General features: G+C 31.0%; 1 protein-coding gene across 3 annotated transcripts in view; it reads left to right on the forward strand.

Annotated features, from left to right (window-relative positions):
- Positions 1-8,888, forward strand: part of LOC124427322 (GATA zinc finger domain-containing protein 15-like) — a 267,307-nt gene that overhangs the window by 80,420 nt on the left and 177,999 nt on the right. For all 3 annotated transcript variants that reach the window (XM_046970096.1, XM_046970095.1, XM_046970098.1), the window contains one exon: positions 4,185-4,258. The gene's annotated coding sequence lies outside the window, so the exon portion shown is untranslated. The remainder of the gene's footprint in view (positions 1-4,184; positions 4,259-8,888) is intronic.

Here is an 8,888-nt window from a genome sequence, read left to right on the forward strand (position 1 = left end):
CGTGTTCTCCCATTAAAATGCCAAACTCATCTAATGCTAGATTAACGTTCGAGTTAAAACGATCGATAAATGTAAGATCTATTGTCGCTACTATTTCACCTATTGTAATCATCGCGATAGAAGGTTACATTATATTTTTATTGGGTTAAAAAATAAAAAAAAAAGAAAAAAAATTTTTTTTACTTTAATTTCGACTACGTTGTATTTTCTCTTGTTTCAGGAGAATATTATAAAGGGTGATCCTATTGTTATTTCGCTTATATTCTCTCTCTTTCTTTTTTCTATTTATTAATTTTTTTTTTTCTTTTTAAGATCAAAAATTACCTTTCCTCGAGGCTCGTGATTAGACTTGTTAATTGAGTTTTGCCGTTTTATGATTGAATACTTTGTAGGTTTATGATCTCAAAAAAAAAAAAAAGAGAAAAAAAAAAGAAATGGAAAAAGAAATAAAAGTAATAACTCGGTAAAAAGAATCATTGATTTTTTAAAAATAATCTTGAGAACATTCGATCCTACATCCTGTAATTTGTATATAGATATATTTTATGTACATACATATAATATATATTTTGATATTAATAATATTTTAGCTGTGTTAATAACAATGGCGTTTACTTGGTTGTTTGGTTCCTTGCTCGCTTGCTTGCTTGCTTGTTCACTCGTTCGCTCGCTCGCTCGCTTGCTTGCTTGCTTACACCTTTCGCAAACGGGTACTACGATTAATTACGATAAACAGGAGCTCAATTAACTCCTTCGAGGTACGAGATAACTTAGCTTGGAGAGATAGATAGGGAAGATACGAGAAATAATTATCTGACACGCGTGAATTTTCCACTGGCAATAATTTATTAAACAACGATAAGCGTAAGCAACCCTTACACGCCATTTCCCCTTTTTGTTCCCTTTATTCAGAAAGATATATTACAAAAATGATCCTTTTTCCTTCTTTTTTTTTTCTTTTTCTTTTTTTTTTTCTTTTCTTTTAATTTAGATAGAAAATTTTTTTTTTGTAATTTAAATCCAAAGAAAGATCACCTCTGTTATGTGTTGTTTTATTTCTATTTCTTATTTTTCCCCCCCCCCTCTCTCTCTCTCTCTCTCTCTCTCTCTCTTCTTCCTTCATTTCGTCGAAATCAAATCGAATCACATTTATCAATAATTTTTGTTTGTTATATGAAAAGAAAAATGGTCGAACCAATGGGAGTATTTTTAATACAATCTTATCGTTCGTAATTTCTACAAAAGTTTTTTACGTCAAGTAATATAGAAAAAGACAGAGAGAGAGAGAGAGAGAGAGATGAAAAATAAAAAAAAAAAAAGGTGAGAGAGAGAAAAGGGCCGATGGAGGGGAAATCTTAGATATTCCAAAACGATATCTCTAATCTTAAACAATTTCATGCCATATAAAATGGACCGTTTGCGTTAAAATATATACGATTTGCCAACGATCTACTAAGTTTCTCGTGTATTAAATCGCGTATTAGAGCACTCTCTCTTTCTCTCTTTTTTTCCTTTTTCATTTTCTCTCTTTTTCTCTCTATCTCTCTCTCTCTCTCTCTCTCTCTCTCTCTCTCTCAAAAGCCTTCCACATTTTCCGCTCGATTCATTACAAAAGCCTTTCTCCGATTCTCTCTCTCTCTCTCTCTCTCTCTCTCTCTCTCTCTCTCTCTCTCTCTCGTGAAAAAGAAGGAAATTCTTTTCTGAAACGAGAGATCGTTTTCTTTTCTTTTATTCGTTGGTTTTCTCTTTTTTTTTTCTTTTTCTACTTTTTCTTGTATTTTTGTTTTTTTGTTTTTTTGTTTTTTCTTTTTTATCCTCCCTTGCCTTTTTTTCTTTCTCTTCGATCCATGATACTTTTGAAATATACCATCGTATAATAGAGGATATGTACGTGATTAAAAGGAAAAGTCGATGGAGAGAGAGAGAAAGGGAAAATCGTCGAAATTAATTTTAGTTGATAGTATGGTATCTGATATATATATATATATATATATATATATATATATATATATGTATGTATGTATGTATGTATGTATGTATGTATGTATGTGTGTTTAATCTATTACTTTTTTGTCTCGTTTAAACAGACAAATTTCAGATATCTTTATTATCCATTAAAATTTATTTCAATGATTTTATAATATATATATATATATATATATATATATATATATATATATATATATATATATGTCTATATCTGTATAGTAATTACAAAATGGATCAATAAAAAATTTCTAAATGATTTTACAAATCGTTATTAAATTGAAATTAATGTCAATTTATCGATTAAAGTTTTCTTTTAAAATTTATTAATAAAAATCTAGTTTAACGCGCAACAATTCAATTGCGATGGAAACGTAGAAAATAAAAATGATTAATCGTAAATGAAATAAAATTGATCAAAATCTTTTAGAAACGTTCACTTTTATAATACTATGTAGGTATGTAATTAAGTATAATACATACTTCTATGTAATATATGACATATACTTTGTATACTTAAGTGCTTCTTTACTTTAAGCCAACTTTATTCAATAGAGGATAATTTAATCGTATCTTCCTTTCTATCGTCCTCGTCGTCGTCATTGTCATCGTCATCATCATCGTCATCGTCATCGTCGTCTTTCTCGATTTCTTTAACAATAACTCGTTAAGGATAAATGTTTGCTTTTCGAAATCGTTTCTCTCAATGTCTAAATTCCGAGAAACGACGCATAGAAGAGACACTGCATTGAGAAGATAAGAGAAAAAAAGACAGCGAGAGAGAGAGAGAGAGAGAGAGAGAGAGAGAGAGAGAGAGAGAGGGAGAGAGAACGTGTGTAATGTCGTTTGAAATCTCAGAAAAAACATATTCAAAGTACTCAGCCCCGTTTCGTGAACTTTAAAGTTAGAGAAACTTCATTTATCGTACCAGGTATCTTTGCGTAAGAGTTTAATATGAAATCCTTTTGAACGATATAAATTTTATCTTTACCGTTTAAATATTACTATATCAGAGGATAATAAATTGGATTAACTTCGTATATTTATTTATAAGAAATTTATATTATATTTACGATTATATTAATAAAACAAATCTAAAGGCGACGCGTAAAACATTTTAAAATCCGTCGTTTCCCGTAAATCTTTCAAGAATTGATTATACATTTATCCGTGACAATGAATAAAAAAATATCTTTTTTCTTTTTCTTTTTCTTTCTTTTTATTATGACAGAATATATACTCCTATGTACAAAGATAATGATTCGATAGTATTGAATAAATTTATGATTTATTGACGATTAGAATATTCTCGTATATTTCCTTTTGGAGGATAGAATTTCAAAAAGAAAAAAAAAGAAAGAAAATAAATAAATAAATGAATAAATGAATAAAAATATAAATAAAGAAAGAAAAAAAAAAAAAGAAAGAAAGAAAGCAAAAAAGTAAATAGGAATAAAAATGTATTAAATGCAGGAAAGTATTAGATTGTATGTTAGATCGTCGTGTTTCATGGTGTGTTGAAAAACGTCCCACTGTGCGTACATACGTAGATACATATGTACATGTGTTGTAAAAATAACGAACCACTATTCTTTCATGTTTATGTCCCATAGAGAAATAAATATTACTATTTTATTACATAAAAAATATATTTCGAATATCTTTAATCTAAATCTGCGCATTGGTTAGATCGTTGGTTTTATTATCACGTATCTTTAGGTATAATGAACGTAAATAAGGTCAAAGAGAGAAAAAGGGCGAGAGAGAGAGAGAGAGAGAGAGAGAGAGTACGTGTATATGTATACAACAGTAGAAGTTGTTTATAAGAGCGAGTATATGCAAAGCACGCTTTAGTTTGACGATGGCTCTGTACTGGAAAGGTCGTGCCAACTAAATGATTCTGTTATCGAGTTTCTTTCACATTTAATACAATCCTAACCTTCTTACGTACATATATTATATTATATTATATTATATTATATTATATTATATTATATTATATTATATTATATTATATGTATCTACATTTCATTTCTATATACAATAATTCTATGTACAATAGATTTATATTAAGTGTAAGATTTACATATGTGTTTTATATATATATATATATATATATATATATATATATATATATATATATTGGGATTTCTCTTAGGATACATCTTTTTAACTTAATTTAATGTTTATCTTTTCAGATGTCTTTTGGGATACTTTACCGTGGTATGCGATGATTATCGTCAGAGGAACCTGAGGAGGACATACACGTGAGGTGATTTATTATTACATATATATTATTCTTAATCAAAATTCGATTTTCCACATTTCTCAATAATTTTCGTATTTTTGTACTTTTTAAGGAATGAATAATGAAAAAGATATTATCAAATATATATATATATTTTTTTCTTTTTTATTTTTTTTTTTTTTTTTTTCATGAAGATTATCGCTTAGAAATTTAGCATCGATGATTTAGTTACGATATAATGAAATAATTTAAAATACATTATCCAAGGGACAATTTAATAATTAAAAGATTTTCTATCATTTAAATAAAATACCCAATGTATTTTCAAAGAGACAACATAATTATTGTGATTTCGTACGATCTAATGGAAAAATACCAAAAGTATTTACTTACGTGACAGGTTGATAATTAAAAGTTGATAATTAGAATTTCGAATAATATGAAGAAATTATTGAAAAAGTAAAATATTTCCTAAAGGGATATAGCATATAAAATTTTTAGGATTAATAGCGATACGATGATGAAGCTTGTTAAAATTGATTTTTTTTTTTTTTTTTTTCTTTTTTTTTTATCCGGTGCAGATAGGAGAGAAAAATTTCTTTATCAGTGCGTATCGTGTTTCTCGAATGTTCCTTTAGTTTTACGTTGAGTGCCTATGTCTACGAGTAAAAGAAGAAAGGAAAAAAAAAAAAAAAAAGAAAAGAAACAAAGAAAGGGGGATAGGAAAAAAATTAAAAGTGCGAAAGCAAACTACATGACTGCACTTTCATACTTGCCGTCCATCCGAACACGCATTAGCAAGTTTTTCGTCGATGTTACGATAAATCATAGGTTCTGTTGAGAAGGAAATGAAGAGAGAAGGAGAAAGAAAGAGTGTGTGTGTGTGAGAGAGAGAGAGAAAGAGAGAGAGAGGTGTACGCGCTCTCCGGCAAATGAAAAATGACGGCCGAGGTAAATAAATGTTATGCAGGTCGGCAAGATAAAGGCACGATGGTTAATCTCGCTCAGGCGTATTCGGGTCGGCGAGTAATAAAGGTATAATGAAATAACGTCACGTCGAATGTCGATCGTCTTGCCTTTGAATATAATAATAACTTAGTCGAATGCGGAGTATCGTCCATGGAATTTTTTCATAATTCATACTTTCATGTTAACTTTTTAAACTTTAAAGAGAATATTTTATGTTACTTTCGTTCATTCGTTCGTTCACTCGTTCGTTCGTTCGTTCGTTCATTCATTCATTTATTTATTATTTTTTGTTTTTTTTTTTTTTTAATTTTAACAGGATGCAATTTTGTCATAATTGAGGAACAATGAGTACAATAGTATTTGAAATTATTCAATATGCGAGAGTTTCGATCGTTTATTTTATAAATAATATTATCGTGTGTCTCTTGCGTAATTCGTTTCATTTTTTTATATTTTTCGTTCGTTTTTATTTATTTTTTTTTTTTTTTTATTTGTCTGTTTGTACTTTTTTTTTTCCTTTTTATTCAAAACAGGATGCAATTTTGTCGTAATCGTAGAACAATGAGCGCAATCGTATTTGGAATTATTTAATATATGTCACACGTTTTTGCTCGTATATATCGTAAATAATATCCCGTACACACACACACACACACACATATAAATATATATATATATATATATATATGTAAGTACAAATATGCATGTTTCATAAATTATTACAATAAATCAATTTTAATTGTCGATCCGGTGAATGATAAAAATAGAAAAAAGGTTTACGAACGATTCGCGAATACGTCGTAAATTCATCCAATTAAATAAACAATTAAATGCAATAATTATCGATCGTTCGTAATGGAAAAAAAAAAAAAAACAATTGTATAAAATTAGCCATGACATTCGTTTGATCATAAAATGATAGAGGATCAATTGATTAGATCGTAATCGATCGCTGTGAAAGATTAGGAAGGGATCGGGAGGTGGTTGGGATGGGGGAATGAAGGATGGAGGTGGGGTGAGGGATGGGGGGGGCGGGGTGGGGAGGGGTTAACGGGGCTAAAGGAAAAAGAACAAAAGAGCTTCGAAGGGTGTATATACATGGGAGCAGGAAAAGTCCATCCGCGTTCGTGCGAGAAGAGGAGCTTATAAATCACGAGTGATCGTTGGCGAAATTCCAAAAACGAAAAGCCGCGTGTTGCCGGTCGTATAGCTTCGTATTGGTTGGTATTGGTTAGGATGGCGGTGACAGTGGTGTTGGTGATGGTGGTGGTGGTGGTGGTGATGGCGGCGTGCATCTCTCTGCCGTTCGAAAAGCATCAAAATCTGCGTGATTTATTCTAAACCTGGCGATACTCGTGTCTCGTTGCGCGAAAGCCAAAGATAATGCTCGTTGATTGACGGGAGACATGAAAACCCGACGAAAACGTACGAGATCTTTTTATGTTATTTATTTTTCTTCCTTTTTTATTTCCTTCATTCTTTCTTCTTCCTTTTAGTTCTACTTCTCTCTCTCTCTCTCTCTCTTTCTCTTTCTTTGTCTCTTATTCGGTTCTATCTTCCTCTTGTTTCTGTTTTTTTTTCTTTTTATTTCTTTTTCTTTTATTTGATCATTTTTTTTTCTTTTTTTTTTCTTTTTTTTCTTTTTAAAGAAAGTCATCAAATTTTGTAAACTCTTACCCTTTCTCCCTTCTTTTTTTTTCTTTTCTTTTCCTTAGTAAAGTCATTAAATTTTTTAAATTTCTATCTCTCTCTCTCTCTCTTTCTCTCTCTATTTATTTCTCTTATCTCATAACATTATTTCTTATCTCTTATTTATTAATATAATGACTTAAAGATAAGAGAATATAAAGAGAATATAACGAGAACGAATGTAGTCTCTTTTTCTTTCTGTCTCTTTCTCTGTTTTTTTCTTTTTTTTTTAAATTAATTTACTCTAACGAAAAATCATGAGATTTTGAGAGAGAGAGAGAGATAGAGAGAGAGAGATAGAGAGAGAGAGAGAGAAATTGTATCTAGTTCTCTCACTCAATCTACCTCCATTGTCTCTATCTCTGTCTTATCTGTTAGCGACCTAATTAGTCATAGTTCTACTCGTCCTGAGTTTATCATAAACGCGAAGGTAAGAGACGAGAGGATCCATGTCCTCGCCGTTGTCGTCGTCGTCGTCGTCGTCGTCGTCGTCGTAGTCGTCGTAGTCGTCTTTCGGTGTTCACCGAGCAACATTATAATTAGCGCATTATGCGAGCGTTAGGATGATTTTCGTGTTTCTGGAAGTACTCCATTTTAGGTATTGTATTTCTCTCTCAGCCGAGAGAATATTACGGAGAAAGCTAGCACGACTTCCGGGAGTACGGTTACTCAGAGTATACTACAACTACTACTACTACTACTACTATTGCTACTATTACTGTGTATTATTACTATTACCATTACAGCTACTACACGGTGTGGGATATCCGTTTCCGTTTTAGCGTGACGCAAAGACGAAATATCTAAAACCCTGCAAGGAACGAACGATCGTAGTAGACGAAAGATTCTCCATCAAAATCCTTCATCTTCTCATTTTTCTTCTCTTTTTTTCATTCATTTTATAATCTCTCTCTCTCTCTCTCTCTCTCTCTCTCTCTCTCTTTCTTTTTATATATATTATTCCTACATTAAGAAATGTATCTCGTTAATCCCTTACAAAGATAAGATTATCCTTTAAGTAACATTAGTCTTTTCTCATTTGAAACGTATCCGTTGATTCTATCTTAGATCTTTCAAATATCGTAATATCATAAAAGTTAAGATGAGAGTTTTTTGAGATAATCGGAGATGATCGTTGACTTAACGAATCCATATTTGTCAAAGATCTCTTTTACTTATGCACATATATATATATATATATATATATATATATATATATATATATATATTATATTATATTTTACTAAGTTCGATAAGATGTAAACTATCTCTTTCTCTCTCTCTCTCTCTCTCTATCACTATCTCTATCTTTTTCTTCCTCTATTTTTTGTTCTTGTTATTGTTATTGTTATAAATCTCTATAAGTTAACCTTCATAATTTAGGTTTAACCGACGATCTTCTCAAATACTCTAACGCTTATAAATAAACTCAGCTCACGATATAATTCAAACTAGGTACGTAGTAAGCCCAGTCACACGTCTACATATATATATATATATGTATGTATATATGTATATATGTATATACATAGATATGTACATACGTACGAGGAAATCAGCTCTGATACGTTTCTTTCTTTCTCTCTCTCTTTATCCCTCTCATTCTCTTTTTCTTGCTTCCTCTCATACATTTCTCAAGTCAACGACTACGAGATATCGAGAGAGAGAGAGAGAGAGAGAGAGAGAGAGAGAGACAGACAGAGAGAAAGAGAGAAAGAGAGAGAAAAAGAGTGGAACAAGAAAACCCACTTGGGAAACAGAACTGGACCACCCTGAGAGTTGCCGACATTTGCCATCGAGCGTATCCATTGTGAATTACTCAACGTTTCGCACGTGTTACCACCATCTTGCTTTATATGGCTTAGAGAAAGAAAGAGAGAGAGAGAGAGAGAGAGAGAGAGAGAGAGAGAGAGAGAGAGAGAGAGAAGGATTCCTTTTTCGGTGAAAGTTGAAAGGGTGTTAGGAAAATGCGAGGACCTTAGTGCGAATCGCGAAA

The sequence above is a fragment of the Vespa crabro genome, chromosome 10 (genome assembly GCF_910589235.1).
Source record: "Vespa crabro chromosome 10, iyVesCrab1.2, whole genome shotgun sequence".
NCBI lineage: Eukaryota > Metazoa > Arthropoda > Insecta > Hymenoptera > Vespidae > Vespa > Vespa crabro.